The following is a 23841-nucleotide window of genomic DNA, read 5'->3' on the forward strand; positions in this document are numbered from 1 at the left end:
TCAAAGTCGTGAAAGGCAAAGACCTACATCCAAGAATACTCTATCTAGCAAAACTGTCTTTAGAATGGAAGGGCAGATAAAGTGCTTCTGAGATAAAATAAAGCTAAAGGAGTTCATCATCACCAAGCCATTATTATATGAAATGTTAAAGTGACTTATCTAAGAAAAAGATCAAAACTATGAACAGTTAAATAATAACAAACTCACAACTACCAACAATTGAACTTAAAACAAAAACAAAAACAAACTAAGCAAACAACTAGAACAGGAACAGAATCACAGAAAGGGAGATCACATGGAAGGATATCAGGGGGGAAGGGGGAATTAGAGAATGGGGGAAAAGATGCAAGGATTGAGAAGCATAATTGGTAGATACAAAATAGACAGGTGGAGGTTAAGAATAGTGTAGGAAGTGGAGAAGCCAAATAACTTGGATGTATGTCCCATGGACATGAACTAAGGACAGGAAATGCTGGAGGGAAGGTGGGTACAGGGCAGAGGGGGATAAAGGGGAGAAAAAATGGGACAACTGTAATAGTATAATCAATAAAATACACTTAAAAAGAATTTAATGAGGGTATTGATTATCTGGTCTTCACCTGAATACTAAAATCCAAGTGCATAAGTTCCGGGTAAGAGAGATGCCTGTTAACAACATATATAAATAATTTTGAAGTTTTTAAAAAAGATTTTATGTATTTATTTTTAGAGATATGGGAATGGAGAGAGAAAGAGACAGAGAGAAATATTGATGTGAGATAATAAGTTGCCTCTTGAAGGCACCCTGACTGGGAATCAAACCCTGCACTTAAGCATGTGCTCTGACTGGAAATGGAACCGTTGACATTTTGCTTTGAGGGACAATGCCCAATCAGCTGAGCCACACTTTTCAGGGCAAGAGTTTTGAAGTTTTATTGCCAATAAATTTAATTTTAGTCTGAAGTGTAATTGTATGCTTGGTGACATAATGGCTTCTATGGATATCCAAGTCCTAACCCCTGGGACCTGGGAATGGCAAAAGGGGCTTCGCAGGAGTGATTCATTCAAGTTCCTGAGATGGGGAGGTTGTCCTGAATTCCTCAAGTCGTCCTGAATGCCTTAAGTATAACTCTTATAGGAAGTATCTTTATAAAGAGGAGGCAGACAGATTTGACTATAGAAGAGGGAAAATGTGATGTCACAACAGAAGCAGGTTAAGAAAAGGCAGTGTGATATGAAGAGGCTCCACTAGCCCAGGAAAGTACGTGGATTCAGAAGCTCAAAAATACAAGAAAACAGGTTCTCTCTCAGAGTCTCCCAAAGGAATCATACCTGCCACCACTTTGAGACTCATTTCGGACTTTCAGAACTGTAAGATAACAATTTACATTGTTTAAAGCCACTAGATTTGTGGCAGTTTGTTACAGCAGTCACAGAAAACTCATACAGACAACTATTTCAGTTGACCGTATCTGAAAAAAATGGCAACTCCGTTGATAGAAAGTAACATCACATGGCGATGTGGTCATAAATTCCTAACTGGGCAGGTCCTGATGGGTAGTGATGCCTCAGGCATTACAGCATCTTTAGTAAAAGGTTTATCTGCCTTAAGCAAGCCTCTCTTCATTGTTCTTGAGCTTTTAACACATACTATTTGAATCACCAAAGCAATTCTCTTTCTAGACCCCTCACAGAGAGCACATGATCTTGTAAACTAGCACACAATCCAACCTCAGCTTTGCTTTCTCCCACCTTCATATGCTCTTCCTAATTCCAAATACATAAAAGAAATGGCAAGCTGTCGTTCTCTGGAGCATTGGAGAGCGTGCTTCCTGGGTAACATTGTCTGTTTGGCTCAAATAAACTCATAAAAATTCTTTTCAGTTTTAGATGTTTCTTCTGTTGACTCTTTCTTCATTTATTCTAGGTTTTCCCTCCCTTTCCCTAAATGTTTTCTTTCTTTCCTTTGAAACAGTCCCCAAAGAGGTAATATTTAGGTGCTTTAGGCTAAATTTTATTTACTAATTCTCATTGTTCTTAATAAAATCAGAAATGATATTTATCTTTTCTACTATAGTAATTTAAAATATGCATATATATATATATATACACTAAACTGATTGCCACCATGAAATGTAGTTAAACCATGTGTATTACTGAGATTAATTCATGTTATTTTTATTATTTTGCATTGATAATTTAGATTCATTGGCACATTTTTCAGGAAGAGGATTCTGTTCCATTGCTTACAAAGCTGTTATTCAGAGGTAGTCTATGAAACCATGCAGCTTATTACTGTATTAAATACAGAATCAGTGATGAATTTTCCACCAAACACTCTAATAGGCAGCAATTATTATTGACTCCTTTTATAATTTACCTACTTACAATTTATGAAAAATAGGATAAAGATGATGAACAGAGGTTTATGATAGATGAATTGTGATGATAGGTTTTTGAAGAATTCTGCACTTTGAACTTCTGGAGAAATTACTTCATATCTATGAGTTGTAGTGGTAAAATCAGAACTATCTTATGGTAATATTTTCTTTTTTAAATTAAAAAGGTTTTTTTATTCAAGAAGAGGCTCATGAAGAAAAAAAATGCCTACATAATACAGTAAAAACCTCTCAAGTTACAAACAAAAAATGTTGAGGAGGAATTACTGAAGTTTTTAATACAGGAGAGATTTCCTTTGGTCAATTTCCACCTGTTTTTTAAAAAATATTTTTTATTGTTGTTCATTCACAGTTGCCCCATTTTCTCCCATTACTCTCCCATGCCCTGTCCACACACCCCATGTTCAATTCTCTCATCCCCTTGTCCTTGTCCATGGGTCCTTTATACATGCTCCNCTTTTGGAGAAATTATTTCATATCTATGAGTTGTAGTGGTAAAATCAGAACTATCTTATGGTAATATTTTCTTTTTTTAATTAAAAAGGTTTTTTTATGCAAGAAGAGGCTCATGAAGAAAAAAAATGCCTACGTAATACAGTAAAAACCTCTCAAGTTACAAACAAAAAATGTTGAGGAGGAATTACTGAAGTTTTTAATACAGGAGAGATTTCCTTTGGTCAATTTCCACCTGTTTTTAAAAAAATATTTTTTATTGTTGTTCATTCACAGTTGCCCCATTTTCTCCCATTACTCTCCCATGCCCTGTCCACACACCCCATGTTCAATTCTCTCATCCCCTTGTCCTTGTCCATGGGTCCTTTATATATGCTCCTGAAAATCCTTCCCCATTTCCCTCCCGTTATCCCCTACCACCTTCTCTCTGCTCACTGTCACAGTCACATTTATTTATTCTTTCCTTTATATCCCTTGCCCTAGGGATCGTGGCAGAGAAAATTTTGCTGCATGGGATATCTGAAATTTTCCTGTGTTCTCCTCTAGAACTTTTATGTTGTAATGATTTATATTTAAATCTTTTATTCATCTTGATTTTGTTTTTGTGTATGGTGTAAGTGGGTGATCTAGTTTCATTTTTTTAATGTACCTGTCCAGTTCTCCCATTTGTTGAAGAGGCTATTTTTATTCCATTTTGTGCTCCTGCCCCCTTTGTCAGATATTAATTGACCATAGAGACATGGGTTTATTTCTGGGCTCTCTGTTCTGTTCCATTGGTCTGTGTCTGTTCTTATGCCGGCACCAGGCTGTTCTGATTACTGTGGCCACACTGTTTTGTAATTCTGTTTATGTTACATAGTTCAATATCAGGTATTGTAATCCCTCCTACTTTATTCTTTTTTCTTGAAAGTGCTGAGGCTATTTGGGATCATTTATGGTTCCATATAAATTTTTGAAATGTTTGTTCTATATCTGTGAAGTATGTTATTGGTATTTTAATAGGGATTGCATTGAATCTATAAATTGCTTTGGATAGTATGGACATTTTGATGATGTTAATTCTTCCAATCCATGAACACAGCACATGCTTCCATTTATTTGTATCTTCCTCAGTTTCTTTCTTCAGTGTTGTATAGATTTCTGAGTGCAGGTCTTTTATCTGCTTGGTTAGGCTTATTCCTACATACTTTATTTTCCTTGTTGCTGTAGTAAGTGTGATTTTTCCCCTAACTTCTGCTTCTGATATTTCATTGTTGGTGTACAAAATGCCTTCAATTTCTGAAGGAATGCCTTCAATTTTTGGCTTTGCATTCCACTGTTTTGCTAAATTCACTTATTAGGTCGAGTAATTTTTTTTGGTGGAGTCTATAGTGTTTTCTATGTACACTGTCATGTCATCTTTAACCAAACTGATACCTCTACACTTTTATTTATAATATTTTCTATACTCTTAAATGGTACTGATTGGCAAGTGATATAGGTACTGATATAATTGTTTTCAATTAGCTGCAAACAAATTCTAATTTTTTAATGCATATATTCCTGTTTAACTACTTACTATACTACTTCGGAATTAATCCTCCTACAGAAAGTAACCATCCCAGGTGGAAAAGACATTTCAGAGCTTTATCATTTCCTTAAAGATTTTTAAGTATTATAGGTACACAAATGCACAAAAAACTAATTAAAATTTGACATTTCATCTCCCTTTACTGATTATGGAATAATATAAAGAGAAGTGAACAAATGTTATTTTATATTTCTCTGCTTAACATAATGCTATACTAAGAACTACTCTATTTATGAGCTGTTTTCTGGCTTCTTCAAGTGTGGGACACAACTGCAGTTCTATTAGTGAGGAGAAGTGGATAATCAGTCTTGGTAACTCAAGAGAAAACTGAGAAGCACTGCAAGATAAGCTGACTTTGGCTTTTAAGAACCTTCACTGTTGACCCTGAAATGCCAGATTCAACAATAACAGCAAAACCAAGGATTACATCAGTAAGCCACCACTTCACCACATATTAAGAATTTTGAAAGAGGCAATAACTTGTTATTCTCTCTTGATTCATTCTGTTTTATCTTCTTGTTTTTCCTGGTGTTTTGTCACAGGTGGTTCAAGGCTTGCCCATTGCATAGCTTCAGCTTTTCTCATGGTTATCTCAATCTTTGTGCAGTCATAGTTACATAATTTCACTGTGCATCATTCACACCCATAAAATTTCTTCTCTCCTTTGAATTCAATGTGTACATTTAATAATGTACTATTTGCTGCTATAGAAGTTCTAGACATGAATTTTTAGCATGTACTGAAATGGAGGATTCACCCCCCCATTTGATGTCCTTCATGTCTGCATAGAATAACTTTTTCCTATCATCCTTTGCGGTCCACATGTGGTTTCCTGTTGTTCAGCCCTCTTGGGCTAAGAATGTATTAAAATCAGAAGTATTTCTTCTACAACAGCTCCAGTATCTCATCCCTTAATGGAAAGTAGGTCCTCCAGAATAACATACACAGACTTCTAGACCCTGTAGACCCTGGTATGTCTTTGAACACCCTCCATTTTTACATGAAGTGCCAATCTTAATTTTATCACTGTCTCCATCTTAATTTTTTTCATTCCCTGATGATAGTTTAAGTTTATCAAGTGCTTGTTTAAGGGAGGCAGATACTTTTAATTCCAAAATGTCATTGGTTTGTCTGGGTTTGGCCTCTTTATTGCTTCTACTGGTTTAGGGGCTTGAATGATGTGCTCTTGAAATTGGAGTTTCAATTCAGATGGTTCTTTCTTCTCAGTAGTCTTGACTTCAGGTTTGACTGGCTCAGGTGGCTTTTCACTATTATGTCTGCCTTTTGTGCAGCCTATCATGCTTAAAATATCAGAAAAATCAGTTGTTCTTTTCTTACAGCAAGACCATCCCTTTAATGCATCATGAAAGACTGGAACACCTGGGTGCTATGTGCAAGTATCATCAGAATTGGTCTTGGGATCGAAGCACTGGCTTCAGCGCTGGTTGTAGCACAGAAGGGACAGTTTTTCCTACCCGTACAAGTCAGGCCCAAATGCCAGGACTGCAAGTCAGTGTGTTTACAATCCCTCCTTGCAACCACTGGCCTCTGAGTATGCTTTAATATTTTCCACTGTGCTTCAAAATATACCCCAAATCTGGCCCCTTCTGACCACATCCACTGCTTGCATATTCTAGTCTAACTTAGTCATCTCTTTTTAAAATATTTTATTTATTTATTTATCTTCAGAGGGGAAGGGAAAGAGAGAGGGAGAGAAACATCAATGTATGGTTGCCTCTGATGTGTCCCCTGCTGGGAACTGGCCTGCAACCCAGGCATGTGCCCTGACTGGGAATCGAACCGCAATCGTGTGGTTTGCAGGCCCGCGCTCAATCCACTGAGCTACACCAGCCAGGGCCTAACTTTGTCATCTTTGACTGGCTTATTACAGAAACTTTCTACTTCATCTTTCTACTTCAGTCCCTTTCTCCTTAGGTCTGTTATCCAACGTAATTATTTAAAAATCTACATCAGACCAAGTTCCTCCAATATCTTTCCATCTTACTTAGAATAAAATCTAAAGTCCTTGCTGTGGTCTGCAAAACTCTGTTGTATTAGTTATCAGTTGCTGCATAACAAATTATAACCCCACCCCCCAAACTTCTGCCTTTAAACAACAATAACCATTTCTTATCTTACACAATTTCTGTGGGTCAGGAAGAGTGGACAGACTTAGCTGCATTAGTCTGGTTGAGGGTATCTCCTGAGTTGAAGGCAAGATGTCAGCCAGGATTGCAGTCATCTGAAGCTCACAAGGTTCACGAGTTGCAGCTGGCTCCTGACAAGAGGCCGCAGTCCCTCACCATGTGGACCTTTGATTGATTGTCCTCATAACAGGGCAGCTGACTTTCCCCAGAGTGGTGCAATAGTAAGCAAGGTGGGGCCATCCCAGAGGCTGCCTTTATGATTTCATCCCCCACCACTTCCCTCCTCACTTCACTTCCCACACTAACTCTGTTCTTTCTCAAACATGTTATGTGCATCCTTGCCTCATAATTGCACTAAACTGTTCCAACTGCCAGGAATTGCACTAAATTGTTCCAACTGCCAGGATCACTCTTTTCTCAAACAGCCATGTGGCTCTTTCCCTCACTTTATTCATGGTTTTGCTCACATGATCACTCCTACATTTTAAAAAAGCCTCACTCCCAGTTCATGCTGTTTAGCCCCTAACTTGCTTTATTTTTCTTTACTAAACCTCTCACCACTCAACATATTATATATTTATTCACTACTTGACTGTGTCTCCCTCTGAGAATAAGGAACTGGGTCACTACTGTATTCTTAGTGCCTAGAATACAGCCTGCAGTTAATAGATGATCACTAGGTATTTTTTGAATGAATGAATAATTAATTCTATATAACAACCAAATAAATTGCTAATTATGGGTTGGCCAAAAAGTCTGTTTAGTTTTTTCCATAAAATAAAAGACACATTTTCCATTTTCATCAGTAACTTGATTGCTTTGGATAATTTGAGTACGTTGGCTATCTCCCCTCTGCCATAACATTAATTGATTTGATTGCTATCAACTTCAAGTGGTCTACCTGTCTGTGGAGCATCCTCAAGAGAGAAAGCTCCAGCATGAAACTTCACAAACCACGTTGACCCCTTTGATCAGTCACAGCACCTTCTCCATACACTGCACAGATTTTTTTTTTTACATTTTAGTTGCAGTTTTACCTTTCTTAAAATAATAAAGCATATTATGCTGAAACTATTGCTTATTTTCTTTCATCTTCAGTATTAAGTGTCTGTACAAAAACTTACCAATTGTGATAAGTTTTTTTTAAAGTGCACACTGCCATGACAGCTGTCACAATACAGTCTGACAAAATTGTTGCAAATGAAGGTAAGGACAACTAAGTGCTAGTAGAGCCACCTTATGGGAAAAAAACCAAATTAACTTTTTGGCCAACCCAATATGTATCATCAGAAAGAGAATTTTAAAATTCATCCTAGGCCCAGGCATCATAAATACTTTTTAACTCAATAATATTGATAAAAATAACTTCTATCAAATCACTAAGACAGTTAAGAATAAGGAATATTAAGTATAAGCTTATGTAAGAAATGTAATGAAACAAGAATTATGTGGGTGATTTTGTCTGTAATTATTTATCCTTTATGTAGGAATAGGACATAGAGTTTCAGTGAATTAAAGAAGATTTAGGGAATTATTTACAATGTAACAATAAAAAATTAGAAAATTTAGGATTATGTATGATGTTTTATCAAGCATAGAATATGCTTAATTCTCCCATATTTTCAGAATGATATTATAAATAATTTTGGTAACTATAATGAAAAAATATCTGGGTAGAAAAGAAGGACTCCTATGTAAGGGACAAAAGAGCTTAGCACACATCACCTGCACTATCACTAGAGATTTGTTGTCTGAAGAAGATACAGCATTTGTCTCCTCTAATTAACCTTTGTTGAGTCTCTCAACTTTTACGCAGGAAAGTTTGTTCTATGCAGCCTAAGTGACTTTATACTGGTCAAAAAGAAAATGTCCTAGGAAATTCGGAAACACTATGGCATCTTTTCATCTCTATGTGGAGTAACTAAACTATGGGCTTAGTTGGAGTGATTACATTTTTCTCTGCTATTCCAGCCCTCATCTTAGTCTGAAGAGCATTTGAAATGATCTTGAACATCCTACTGCCCTTGAGAGAGAGCTAACTGAGATGCTTGGAAACCTCTGCTCAGTTTCCGAAACGTTAGGCGGTGTGGTCACGTGTCTTGTTGCCCACATCCCTTGATTTTACCTGTTCTTAATAGAAACTGCCTAGGGCCTATTTGAGGCAATAAGAAAATAGGAATCTCTTTCCATGAAGCAGTTAAATTGAAATAACTTCCTTGTGTTCCCTTCTAAAAAATGTAGTGTCACTATTTTTGGATATCACTGAAATGAATCCTGAAGAGAGTCTTTCTCAACATGAAGATCATTAAAGTGGTATTCATCTACACCAGAAACATCAGTTGTATCACCTCAAAAAGTAAAAAATGAGCAAGAAAAAAAGGGAGAGAAAAAAAGAAAGGAAGGAGAGAGGAAGAAGAGATGAGAGAGAGAGAGAGAGAGAGAGAATTTTCATTAATCTGAAAAAGTTTTAGTTCGAATGTCTAGTCTATCTTCAGTGGACTTAATTTGAAGTCATTTACTTACTTGAATTTCAAAGGACCTCACTGAAAAGGCAGCCACCTCCACAATGTGGGACTTCACTAAAGACTCCAAGGATCTCATTAGAACCCAAATACACGTTTATAATACTCCTAGTTTCTCATTTTGGAGTATCTTTCTTTATGAGTTTTTTTCTCCTTTTATAGTCCCTGGTTAAGGCCTTATGAAAAATGTCATCACGAATGATGGGAGAAACTCTGACAGTTACAGATAACAGCTTCTTTCTATCTACGACATTTTTATAAGTAGATAATTTATAATTGTTGTTGAATTTTCTATATAATTGTTTCCAGAGACTGAATGTGTCACCCCAAAATTTATATGTTGAATCCCTGATCTCCGTTGTGATGATACTGGGAAGTGGGGCTTTGGGGAAGCAGTTAGGTATTAACGAGGCTGTGAGGGTGAAGCCCCAGTGGTGGGCTTAGTGTCTTTGTAAGAAGAGGGAGAATAGCTCTCTGTGGCAGCCTCGTGAGGAAACAGCAAGAAGGCAGCCACCTGCCATCCAGGAAGGGCCCCCACCAGGACCTGGATCTGCCAGCACCTTGATTTTGGATTTTCCAGCCTCCAGAACAGTTAGAAACAAATATTCCTTTGTTGTTTAAGCCACTCAGTCCACAGCATATTTTTGTAGCAGCCTAAAATGACTGCAACAGCTTTCTTTGGCAGTGTGTGGAGAATCACCGAAAAACTCCATGTGTGTCTCCAGATCTCTACTACGGGCAAAGGCCCAACATGATGAAATAGAAATTATCTAATAGTTTTATAAGTTCTTATTTTATAAGACCCTCCTAAAATTAAAAACAAAACATTATGTAACTTAGAACAGGGGCACAGTTATTCAGAATGATTATAGTAATAAATTTAAAAACAATCTAGAGGATGCAATAAGTGTTACTAGTGGCAATAATGGTTGTCATCATTACCTATTATGAATATTTATTGATATGAATATCTATAGAATATTTATTCTGGATATATAGAACTTTGCTTCTTGGAAATCCTTTTGTCACTGAGCCATTTTCTGGGATGAGCTGGGCAGTACATCTGAATCCCTTGGGTAGGATTAGAAACACATACTCGTATATGTTTCCTCCAGGATTTTGTACACCTACCAGATCTGCTCATTTCTTGTGAGATCTCTGTTCTGGTGACCCACGGATGATGGTGAGAAATGTGGGGGTGGGGAAAACAATGGAGAATAGGTTTCTACAACCAAAGGGACTGCTACTTTTGTTCCATCGGTTCTGTTACAGCGGTTTGGGTCAGTTAAGTTACAAAGGAGAACCTCTCCCTCCAGCTCAGTCATGTGAGAACATAGTCTGGTGTAGACAGTACAGATCCCCTGAATCCTGACACACAGGCTGATGATAATGGCTGCAAGTGAATACCCGGCCAATCTCCTCTGCTGTCATAAATACAGCTGGACTACTTCCCCTTTCTACTGGGTTTTCTGGCACAGAAAATAGAAACTGATTTTAGACGGGTCTTAGAAAACTCAAATCAGGAAAGCAAATACCATGCAAAAAAATTCCTATGATGTACTCCAGAACCAACCAAAATGATATAGAATTAGTCACTATTTAGTGGTCAGTGTCAATACGATTCTTCCTGAGCACAGCTTGAGCTTGATGTCAATCCATTTTTGTAAAATGAATACTCCTCTAGATCATTTCAGAATATATCTCTGCTCGGACTATCAATTGATAATATGCATGCACACTGTATCCTCAGAATTTACCCTAATTTAATTCTTATTATTCATAATCAAGGTTTCCAAAAATATCACTGAATATTGGTTTTGCCTTATATGTTTTCTATTCTGCCTAAAAATTCAGAATTAATTTAAAACACTTAAAATAAGAAATACTGGAAATTCAAGATTACTAAATTGACACTTATTTTTACTTAGATAATAAACCGTGAATGGGCATGTACAGGGAATATATTCAACAATACTGTAATAACTACGTATAGTGTCAGAGGGTACTAGATTTATCAGGTAGTCACTTTGTAAGTTTCATAACTGTTTAATCAGTATGTTGTACACCTGAAACTAATATAATATTGTAAGTCAACTATAATTGAAAAATAAAAACATATTAAAGATGGGAAAAGAAAAAAAATAAACTGAAATATTTTCAAAGCAAGAACTCATAATATTTATATAATTATACAATCAATCATTATTTGCATATAGCCCAAGTTATAGGGTTGTATATATACTTTGTTCATTTGCATATTTAAAATGTGCTGTGGCAAACTTTCTTAGCATAGTATAATTTTAAAATTTACATGAATGTTAGGGTTACCATTTGGTGAAAACTTGGGGTCAGTTCTCACCATGTGAGAATCAGTAGAGTGGGCACCGGGGTTCAAAGTTAGATCTACTGCTTATTGACTATGAAGCTAACAGCAATACCTACTCAACAGCATTGTGGAAAAACCATTCGGTTAACTCCTCAACACCAGGTTTTATTTTATGTTTGTATGTTACTTGGAGACTTTATTTTAATGAATGCATATTTGAGAATGATTTCGTATTACTACTGCAAACATGGACCAAACATTAACACCATTTCCTCCACTGGAATAAAAGTGTCAAGAATTAAAGGAATTAAGTAAATGATTATTCCTTCTCTCTAAAATAAACAAAAACAACCCCTTTGATTTTAGTTCTGGTGAAAATGACTCTCCCTCTGCACCCACAAACTCATAGGAATTATCTGAATATTGAGGTAAATAAGAAATCATATAGCTAGTTTTTTGAAAGAGCACAGACTATGGAATCAATAGGCCTGAATTTTGAGGTGCTTCCTCTTAACAGTTGTGTGATTTGGGAACATAGGAGACATAAATAAGCATGTAGTTGTACTGCACAAGCAAACCCAGAAGGATCTGCACCTTGCCCTGGCTGGTGTGGCTCAGTGGATTGATCATGGGCCTGTGAACCAAAGGGCCGCTGCTTTGGATTCCCAGTTGGGGCACATGCCTGGGTTGCAGGCCAGGTTCCTTGAAGGGGGCGTGCAAGAGGCAACCACATCAATGAGAAACCACATTAATGTTTCTCTCTCTTTCTTTCTCCCTCCCCTCCCCTCTGTCTACAAATAAATAAATGAAATCTTAAAAAAAAAACCCACCTCTACATAGTTGGATGTCATCCTTCCCACCTCAACTTCTCTAAAACTCCTCCCTGGCCTTTGTTCAGAGTAGCATTTTCTTTTTCCCTTTGAATGCTATCTCCCTCAGTACCTGAGCTATAATAAACTTCTCACCGAAGTATTATTTTTTGTGTGTGGTGAACTCTTGATTTCTATCTCAGGAGTTCCCAAGGACCCCAGATACTGGTAACCCAAGTAAAGACACCACCACAAGTCTTTATACCTCTGATGATTTCCTTAACTGATGATCCTGAAATATCCCAAAAGTGGAATTATTAGGTCAAAGGTATAAATCAATGGTGTGTGATTAATGAAAGTCAAATTAACTTAGAACTTCTATATAAGAAGTTGATTCTTTGTATTTCTCTCTTCCTGAGGGTTTTCTGTTTTGAATAATTCACCACATAAAGGAAATACTTTGCTAAGGACTCAAGGCAAAAAAAAATCCTTCAGGAACTTGGGTTCTCCTTTGCAGGGTAAGCAGAGACAGTATGGCTTCCTCACCCAGGTGTCTGGGTAACTAAGGGAAGCAGTCTTCCCATAAGCTTGAAGGGGCCTGATCCGTAGTGTTCTCAGAGCCGTGAGCCTGCGTCTGATAAACTGTTCCCATAACATGAGGTGGGCTCGCATGCACAGAATCATGCTATGTTATATAATTTTCCGGCTCAAAGCCAGCTCTGTTTGCCTCTAGTACTTAAGGCCTCTAGTAGTGGCTCCCTGCTGGTGCCATGCTGGGGAGCAAGGGCCATAGCAGAGACATGCAGGGAGACACATAGCTTGCAGCGAATAAAGGCACGCCAGACATCCCAATGGCTCTGTGAATATTTTTCCATCTGCCTGAATACCATGAACCTGTCAGGCCTTGAGTGGTTGTAACACATCATTGCTTTTGCCTCTTTAATGGAAGCTTTCTCCCCTGATGTTTATAGACCTTAAATGTGAATCAGCTTATTCAATGTGATTACAAAACAGTGGTTTAAATTTATTCTCAAATGCTGCATTTTGGATGATGTAGTAGAATGTTTCTAAAATGTTGGTAGGCATGTGTGTCTGGTCAGCCTAATTTCTGAATGCCTAGCCAATCTTACAAAGAATCAGGATTATACTTACTTAACACTTTAAAAATTGGACTTCTTTTATCTCTGGGGCAGTCTGATTCCAATTCTGTAAAAGGGAAACAGATGTGCAATTACCAGATTCTACAATTATTGCCTGCTGGTTTTCTGAACACAGCAACCTGGACTGCTTGGCCATCCTGACATTGGTTACTGGTTTTCTGATGAGATGGGCTAGGATCCAGTTTTCACAAGGACACAGAGAATACTAGACACAATCCCTTGTCTTCTCTACTGGCAGCATGGCCAACCCGTCTGAAGGGGAGAGGGCTAGGTTAGGGTACCTTTCTTTCTCACCGGCCCTGGGGACAACTCGTGTTGGCATCAGAGAGCTGTGTATGTGTAAATCCCACCAAGAGAGGGAGAAAGAGGGAGAGAAACATCAACTGGATGCCTCTTGCATGTCCACAGTCAGGGGCCTGGCCCAAAACCCAGGCATGTGCCGTGATCAGAAATTGAATTGGAGAACTTTTGCAAGATGATGCCCACCCCACTGAGCCACAGCAGTCAGTGAGTTTATATGTCTTAATCCCTGCACTTGTGCATGCATGTATTCATTCAACATGCATTGTACTCTGCTTAGTGCTAAGATAAGAGAACATAAGACAGACACAATAAAAAATCAGATTATGTATGTAATGAATATGGTGCCTGTACTCAAAAAGTGACAGTGTGATTATTATACAATCATAAATAATGTTTCAGTGTTTTATAAATAGTCATGTTACAAAAACTGTGAATTATAAATTGTCCTTCTAAGTCAAAACATTTTAGAATAAATTTGGAGCTAGAGGAGGTATGGATTTCGTGGTGCTAAGAAAATTTGCATCTTATAACGCAGTACTCGCCTCTTCCCATAACCACATTAAAATTACAACTAAACTACAGAACAATCATCATTCAGAAGCTCCTGAAATCTGGCTAAATGGAGGACCTAAAATATAAATTTAAAGAAGCTACACTGAGACTGGTAGAAAGGACAGAGACATGGAGCAAGAAAAAAGGAGTCAGTTACCTACAGGGGAGTCCACAGAAGAATGTAGCTGATTTCTCAGCAGAAACTTTGCAGGCCAGAAGGGACTGGCAAGAAATACTCAGAATGATGAAAAGCAAGGACCTACAACCTAGATTAGTCTACCCAACAAAACTATTACTTAGAATCAAAGGACAGAAAAAGAGCTTCCCAGACAAGAAAAAACTAAAGAAGTTCATCACCATCTAACCAGTGTTACATAAAATATTAAAGGGTCCTTAAGAAGTAGAAGAAAAAGATAAAATATGAACAATAAAATGGCAAGAAATACATATCTAGCCCTGGTTGGTGTAGCTCAGCAGATTGAGCATGGGCCTGTGAAGCTAAGGGTCATGGGTTTGATTCCCAGTCAGGGCACATGCCTGGCTTGCAGGCCAGGTCCTCAATAGGGGACATATGAGAGGCAACCACACATTGATGTTTCTCTCCCACTCTTTCTCCTTCCCTTCCCCTCTTTCTATAAATAAATAAATAAAATATTTTAAAACATACATATCTAAGAAGAACTGAATCTGAAAAACAAAATAAATGAACAAGCAAAACAGAAACTGATTCACAGGTACAGAGAACATTTTGACTGTTTTGACTGGGAGGTGGGTTGGGGAAATGGCTAAAAAAGGAGAAGGAATTAAGGAGACAAATTACCACCTACAGAAGAATCATGAGGATGTAAACAGAAGCATAGGGAGTATGGCCAATAATATTCTACTAACTATGTGTGGTGTCAGGTGGGTGCAAGATTTATCAGGGTGATCACTTAGTAAGTTATGTCATGTCTAATCACTGGGGCATACACCTAACACTAATAAACTAATGTATGTCAACTGTCATGGAAAAATTAAAAAACAATTAAAAAATAATAAAGTAAAGATGTAAAAATCCCCCCCCAAAGAAACTTTTTATTTTAATGGGTACTCTCTGGCTCAAATACTAAGGTATAATGTACATTTTAATTAAGCTGATGAAATTCAGGCCTGGGGAAAATCTGTATGTTTGAGAAAGAAGTATATTTTATTGAAAAGATATATTTATTGGTGGCAGTGCTTGGTTTGCAAAGTCATTTTGCAAGTAAGCCATGGGGTGAGGTGGGGTAAGAAGAGCATGGGCACAGAAGTATGTACGTTCTTCCTTGTGCGGGGGATACTCCACACAGGATTGAAGCACTTTCTCAAATGAATGTCAACGGAAGGTAAAACGTCAGAACAGCATTATGGAACATGGCAGACGTGTGAAAGAATGAACAACATTATTGCTATCTGATATTCTCTGAAGAAATTAAATTTTACATGCTTGAAGAAAAAAGTTTATCCAGATCTAGCCTCTGATTAAATTCAACTGAAAGCTAAAATACTTTAAGAGAATAAAAGAAAAATGATTATCTAATTGAAGGGGGGTGATATAATTGTTTTGGCATTAAAAGCTGATTGTAAGGTAAGATTGGTCAAAGTACATTCAATAGACATTTTGTAAGTATGATATTTAGAAGGCTAAATTTCAAGAAGATAGCTTAGGCAAATTTGGCCACAGGTATAATGTTTTATTGCATGTTCAAATTCTATCACATAGTTTGTCAGAATTATTCCCAAATTTTACATTTGATTCTTATATTATGGTAGATGGTAACATTAGCCAGGAACCAGATTCCCAGCCAAACTGAGATAAAGGACAGCAAAGTTTTATCTTCATATTATTGATCTGGAGAGTTTCACTCTAGTCTCCCTTGGTTGCTGGTTTGATTCCCAGTCCGGGCACACACCCGGTTGCAGGTTCAGTACCCAGCCGGGGTGTATATGAGGCATCTGATCGATGTTTCTCTCTCACATCAATGTTTCTCTCCTCTTTCTCCTTCCCTTTACCTCCTTCTAAAAATAAATAAAATAAAATAAATTTTCTAGAGTCTTTCTTGGCTCTTTGATGACACCTTCATTGTCATATTAGCTCAAGCTAATGGGCTGTAGTCTTATGCTTCTGAACTTTCAACATAATTCTGTCAATTTTTTGATTGATGTTCTGATTGCTCTGGTTGAAGAGAACAGGATCTTCTGCCAAGTTAAGCCACACCCCACCCTTCTTTACTCCATGATTACTGCTCAGTATGAGAAATGAACCTCATACTAATTCTCAGAATCCTTTTAATTAAAAACATTTTGATTGATGAACTTGGGTTTATGCTTTATTATACTTTTACCCACTTTCCAAGTGTATCTTATATAGGTCATATTTACAAATTTTAAAATACTTTTCTACATAATTAATCCAATATTTTATACTAAAGTCATCTTTGCCTATAGCTACAACAGTTATAGTGCCTCCCAGACATAATTATTCATTGTGCTGTATCCTCAATTATTTATAATTAAAAAATAGTCTTGCCCTGGCTGGTGTAGCTCAGTGGATTGAGCGCGGGCCTGCGAACCAGAGGATCGCGGTTCGATTCCCAGTCAGGGCACATGCCTGGGTTGTAGTCCAGTTCCCTGCAGGCCAACTCCCAGCAGGGGATGCACAAAAGGCAACCATACATTGATGTTTCTCTCCCTCTCTCCTTCCCCTCTAAAGATAAATAAATAAATAAAATCTTTAAAAAAAAATAGTCTTTATAGCTTATGAATACATGCTCTGTGCTTAATTATTTACATATGCTCTCACCAAAGCATCATAACAGCTCCCAAAAAGGAACTGAGTTTCAGATAGAAGAGAGAGAAATGAGATACAAACACATGTCTTCAGATTTCAATGCCACTGTTTTCCACAACATTGTGGTTATTGCAATCAGTTCCAACTAAGGGGAAAGGTATTTGGCAAACCAAAATCTGTCAGAGTTCATCAACAATGGATTGCTGGTGATGCTACTTTTGCAACCAAATAGTTACCAATCACTAACTGACATTCCAAGCCAAGTTATTTCAATACAGGATTTTCAATGCATGAGACATTTTCCTATGTTTCATTGAAATATTTTGGGGGGACCCTGATAATGGAAAACGCAGAGAAAAAAACTCACAGAAATTTTCATAAAACATTACACTGTTTCACTAGACTAGGCAATGGTGGAAAAAACCCTGGAATTTAACTACTAATGTCACCTTCATTGGCTAACACATACTGTAAGGTACATGTAATATAGAACTTCATTATTGAGTTAGTTATTTATCCAATACTGATATCTTGAGCTCCTTCTCTATTGTTTGGCACTAGGTTAAAGCCATGATGAGTGATGTACCTCCAAGATTCTCAGAGTTTATGCAAAAGGACTTACCAGGACCTGAGTTTAAAATACAAATTTCTAAGCTTCACCCTCACTAATTTAGATTCAGTAGATAAGAAAATGACCCAAGTACCTTTATTTTCAATAAGCCCTTCAGGTGACTCTGATACAGATTGATTGGGGCTATTCTCTGAACAGCAATGATCTAGTGGAAAATATAGACAAATAAATCATTACAATGATATATAAGTTCCAAGGTGGTGGTAAACACAGGGTACTATGGGATACATGAGTACCTTCTAGTGCAGACTTGGATTAAGAGAGAAAAAAATCAAGAGTTTCAGGTCTTTCTATGGTGTCTGTTTTCATCATGGTTTTCTAACACAATCTCTGCTGAGACATCTCATAAAAAATACAAAAGAAATGGAAAAAAAAACATATCAAGAAAATGTTGGTGAACAATCTGGTCTAGAGGAAAATATGCCCCAGGAAACAAAAAGAATTTTCTGTATGTATCTTCATGTCTTGGGATAAATGAATGAGAGCCAAAGCTAATACAATTAGTACTTAAATAGTAAATACTGATGTGGTTCAAAATACACTACCCCAAAATATGGCACCTTGGCATACTAAATATTTTAAGATGAAGAACTTTGAGAAAACAGCAGAAGCAGTAAGGTCACACTGACCTTCCTTCTCTTCTTCCTTGGAACCATCATTAAAATCCTCATGTGAGAGGTGCCCTCCCTATACCCAGAGAAGCATCCTTATCTCCGTTGACAAAGGGACACCTAGAAGAATCCAAACAAACAAGCCTTGCTAAATCTCTTCCAGTTCACTGTAATTACCTCTTACTCTTTGACCTATCATATGCTTCAACAATTAACAGCTCTTTATCAAATAAGCATAAAAATACTCAGGCCTGTTTCTTTTAGTCTTCATTTTCTTATAAAGGCACCTGTGTCATGTAAAATTTATAGGAAAGAACTTTATATGTTTTTCTTTTGTTAATCTAACAGTTTAATGTTCAGACTCATCCAGGGAGGGTTGAGGAAATTTTTTACTCCCTTACAACACAAAACAACAGAATGAGACAAAAAGAACAATGAACACTTACGGAAAAAAATGAAAGACCATCAATATTATTATACAACCAACCCAAATTAGAAACAATAAAGCAAAATAAAAAATACAATGATTGATGTGGAAGTAGACTTCAGTGTATGAAAACACAAAAGACCCTAAGATTAAAGAAACAGAGGAAAAATAATAAATGTTCAGGTCAGATAAAGAAGAACCAAAATGATGATTCACAAAATTAGGGAAGTAAAGCCATAAATGGAAGATAAAATATTCTAATATATAATACAAAAAACGTCTCTGGGATAGAGAAAATTTTAATTTTTAGACTTGAAATTCTATGTTCTAAGGGGAAAAACCCCAAATTTTTGAGCTTTCTAAATAAAGAATATTGAAGCAAGCACATGCCAGGGAATTGCCACCCCTAAAAAAAAAGGACACAGTATCAGTATCAGAAAATTTTGAGTTTCAGGCAAAAAGCAGTGAAAAAAAATAAAGAGAATCCATGATGATAAAAGGTGCAATTTTCAATGAAGATTAGATCTTAAGAATGTTTATTTGTGGAATGATGTCAAAGTTACTAAGGCAAAATCTGCAGGAAACCCTGGAATAAATAGATATAATGATTAGGCACACAAAAATATAAGGAAAGACATAATAAATTTATATTAAAAATTAATAAAACAAAAATTGTAAATATGTATGTGGGCATGGATATATGTATGTCTATCTTCTGATAAGTGATTTAACCTGATTCCATTTATTCTATTTTCATTCTCATTATTTCCTAAATATTCTGCCATTTTAATTTTGATTTTTATTTTGAATTGGATTATTAAGAGAGAGATTTTTTTGTATTGCATTCTTTTTATTACTTGTTAATTGAAATTAAAAATTATACTTTCATTTGTATTTAAATTTAGAAATTACCAAGGATTAATCTTTATGGATTAATTTATGATAATGTTATATGTATACAAATTTTCTTACAAGTTATTTACAATCCATATCTATAAAATATCAGAGGCTAAGCTATAAATATATGCATATTTATAACATTTCCCTTATCAATTACACATACATCAATGTCCAAAGCTATAACCTGAAAATAGAATAACTCTCTTTTGTTCATGTTTCAAATATATAAAAATGGGTAATAAATTAGGTCATGACCAATAGCTCAATGATTGCTATTAGCTCAATGATTGCTAATTTCAGTGTAGTACAAAGTTTAGTCTCTGGTTATCAAAAAGCCAAAAATTTTATAATAAGTATAGAAACTTTTTTTCTCACTTAACTAACCTCATTCAAAGTAGAAATAAAAATTGCAACTGTAAAATATTTAGGAAATAGTGAGAATGGAAATAGAATCAATACAAGTAAGCTAAAGCAATGATCTTAGAGGGTAGAATATACATATATTATGTGTGTAATTTATCTGTTTATTATGTACAAAACTTGTGATTTTATATTAATATGTAATAATATATATTGTGTTATGATATAAAATACATAAGTATGTATTATAGCATGTAATAAATAAAATACATATGTATTTTATATACACAAAGAGAAAAATTTTAAACCTAATCAATTTACCCAAGTTCTCTGGAGAGAAAATTCCTGAAACTATAAAACATATAAACCACAATAAATCCCAATTAAGAAGAAAGGGAAGAAAGTATAAATATACAAATTAAAAATGAAGATGACTTATCAGCCAGAGTGGTGGATTAAAAAGGCAACAAATTCTTAGCTTCTTCTGCCCTCGCCGGGTAGTCTAGGTCCTCTCAAACATGGCCTCTGAGCTTCTCCACGTGACTTGCTTTGTTCAACAGACAATGAGTAAACACCAGGGTCAGGGTTGTGAGGGAGTGGTGGTGGGGTCAGAGACTTGATGTATGCTTTTGCTTTGGGGCTTGCCTCCTTGGAACTGCGGACCACCAGGATGTGAGGAAACGCAGGATAATCTACTAGGGGATGAAAACCCACGAAGGGAAACCATGGTGTCCCAGTGAGCAGCTGGCACCAGTTGCCAGATGCATGAGTGAATCCATCTGGACTCTCCACTCCTCTTTAAAGCTGTCAGAACTGCAGGCACGTGAGTGATCCCAGGAAAGACCAGCAGAAAGACCTCCCAGATTGCCAACCCACAGAATGATGTTCAACAATGAACTATGGTTTTAAGCCATGATGAAGAATAAACTAATATTTTCAGTTTTGAAGTGATTTATTGTACAGCAATGAGTGAGAGACATTCAAGTATTCATTGGAAAATACTTTAAGTTCACAAAAATTAATTTGATCAATAAAACACAGTAGTTCAGACAGAAATGAAGACAAGATCGTTTTGGAATTCAGTATATGATAATAGTGGGATCTTATGACAATAGTAAACAGATAAAATACTCAGTAAATGTTGTGAGACAAAGCCTACTCATTTGGAAAAAAATTAAATTGGTCCTCACTTCTAACACAAAATATTTCCAGATGACTTCAAATAATAAAATAGAAATATGAAGTTGTAAAATTAATAAAACAAGCAAACATTTTCATAATGCTGGATTGGACAAAACACAAAAGCTTAGAAGCCACAGAGGGTAAAATGAGGAAATTTGACTACATAATAATTAAATTTTTTTGCTTGACCATTGGGGAAAAAACCCATAACTAAGTTTAATCACTAAGGGGAAAACATTTAGTATTAATTTTCTTAACTGCAGCAAATTTCCTTAACCTGTGAAAGTTAAAGAGCTTCATAAATCAACCAATAAATATAAACAATCAGGTAGATAAATAGGAAAAAAAGACATGTGTTCACAGAGAGCAAATACACATGGTTTAGAAATATATATAATGTTTCCCAAACTTATTTATAATTAATAAATGCTAGTAAATAATGTGGTTACGCTATCAATTAGCAAAAACAAAAACAGTTGATAGTGTTAATGGCCAGCAAGAGCATAGAGAATCAGACCTATTTACAGTCTTCATCGGCTCTCTATGAAGAGAAATTTGGCTCATCCACAACGCTCTGCTCTTTGGTCCAGTAATACAGCTTCAGGACACCATTGCTCTGCAAACATGCAAAGATGTTGCACAAGGGAGTCAGCTATGAAATACTAGGGATACCGAAAGGCTCATCAGAATAAAATTGGTTAAATAAATTAGAGCATACTCATAAATAGGAATTTTTGAAACAATAAATGAGAAAAGCATTAATATATTACACTGATATTTCTTAGAGACAATTTAGATGTCACCACCTAGAGATCTGCTTTATTCTTTTTTTTAAAAGATTTTTTATTTATTTATCTTTAAAGAGGAAGGGAAGGAGAGGAGGAGAGAAATATCAGTGTATGGTTGCCTCTCGTGAGTCCCCTGCTGGGAACTGGCCTGCAACCCAGGCATGTGCCCTGACTGGGAATCGAACTGTGATCCTCTGGTTCAAAGGCCCACACTCAATCCACTGAGCTACACCAGCCAGGGCCTTGCTTTATTCTTTTTAACTGTTTTAGAATATTATTTTATATGAGTAAGCTTTATTACATATATCTACAGATATATCTATATCTACTCATCTACCTCTCTATGTTTATTAAATGGAAAATTTCAGAATAGATAAAGGAAAACTTATTTTTCATTGTATATTGTTTTGAGCTATTTAAAATTTTTGACTATATGAATATTTCAGTTGCATTACAAAAGGAAAAACCTTTACTGTCTTGTCTGTGATATACTATGATGAGCTTAAACACGTCAGTCTTCTTGGCTGCAAAACAACATGTCATGGGGCACCAAGTGCTTAATGCTTAGCACTTAATGCTTAGCACTTGAAAGTGGTACTTGTTGTGAAAGTGAAAACAATTTTGATGCTTTCTTTCCCACAACCCTGACAGGGAGAAGGAACACACTCTGCTTCTAATGACTGTGAGATGGAATCTAAGCAAATAAAGCTTTCCAAATTGGAATTTCAGAATACGAGCCAGGCAGGGCACAACAAACAGTTTGTAAGTGCAAACGTCTACAAGGGCAGAGGGTACACAGAAAACCAGGTCAATAATTTCAAAGGTGTCCACACCAACTAAAACATGGGACAGATAAGAGATAGGGGGAAAAACATCTCTGTGTCCTATTTTGAAATCATGTTTAAAGCTTATTAGCACAAAACTCCCATGGTGTTAAATTAATACTTAGATGTGCAGAAAGTAAAAATGATAATGAAATTATTAAAGCACTCTCAACAAGAAGCTTACTTGGGAATGAATTAGGTCATTGAAGGTCATGAAAGCTTACAAGACGGTAAGGTTGGTATGGTGTCAGGGTAAACATTTATCATGCTTGTTGCCCAAACATATTTTAGAGGCCACATCAAACAAAAAAAAAAGTATTTCAAAAGACTAGCTTGGACCAGAAATTAGTAAAGTTAATGATTATGCAAATTGGAACCATTGGTTTCCACAGGTGAAAAAATACATTTCGGTGCCTATTTTTCTCCAGCCTATTGTAGTCTCTACTCTTTGGCTAGGAATTCTTAATTACATTTTTATTTTTAAAAAACCAGTACTTAATTAGTTTTACTTTACTGTTTGGTTTGGTTTAATTTTTTTTTTAAAGAAAAAGAAAGTGTACAATTTGATGTTTGGTGACAAAAGGAATATTTACAAAGTTGTCCTGGGAGATCACTGAAATTTTTTTTGCCACTTGAATTAACTTCTGTCTCCAAATGGTTCTTGGTCAAAGATGACTGAACAGACATCTGTAGAGTTACAGGACATTGACAAGTCAGAAACACTTAGCAATAAGAAATACAGCACATGGATAAATTTTGTGTAATCTTGGAAGATGACCTCAAAACCTAACATGTTAGGTTAAAATAAAATAATAAACATTATGTTATAGTAATTCTCTCCTTTCCTGTTTTCACAGTCGTTCTGAGTACCTCTGACCTTCTTCTAACACATATTTGAAGTGACTAAGACATCACTTGAATAAATATTCTAGAGGATGTTGGTCATCTATAGATTTTTGAGGAGATACAAAGCTATTTGACTTGAGCTGAAAAAATATATCCTACTGGTAGAAACTAAGTAGGAACTAAGTTGGAGGTTGGAAGTTGTGGTTACCAGTAGGTCCTTGCCTTTTATGGCTTCAACCTCTC

The 23841-nt window shown here is 36.1% G+C and overlaps 1 pseudogene; it reads right to left on the reverse strand.

Moving 5' to 3' along the window:
• Positions 1-4850: 4850 nt before the first annotated feature.
• LOC118998856 (cysteine and histidine-rich domain-containing protein 1-like) overlaps positions 4851-23841 on the reverse strand; it is a 71230-nt pseudogene continuing 52239 nt past the window's right edge.

Source organism: Sturnira hondurensis, unplaced genomic scaffold (assembly GCF_014824575.4).
Source record: "Sturnira hondurensis isolate 20B ecotype Veracruz unplaced genomic scaffold, ASM1482457v3 Scaffold0014384, whole genome shotgun sequence".
Taxonomy (NCBI): domain Eukaryota; kingdom Metazoa; phylum Chordata; class Mammalia; order Chiroptera; family Phyllostomidae; genus Sturnira; species Sturnira hondurensis.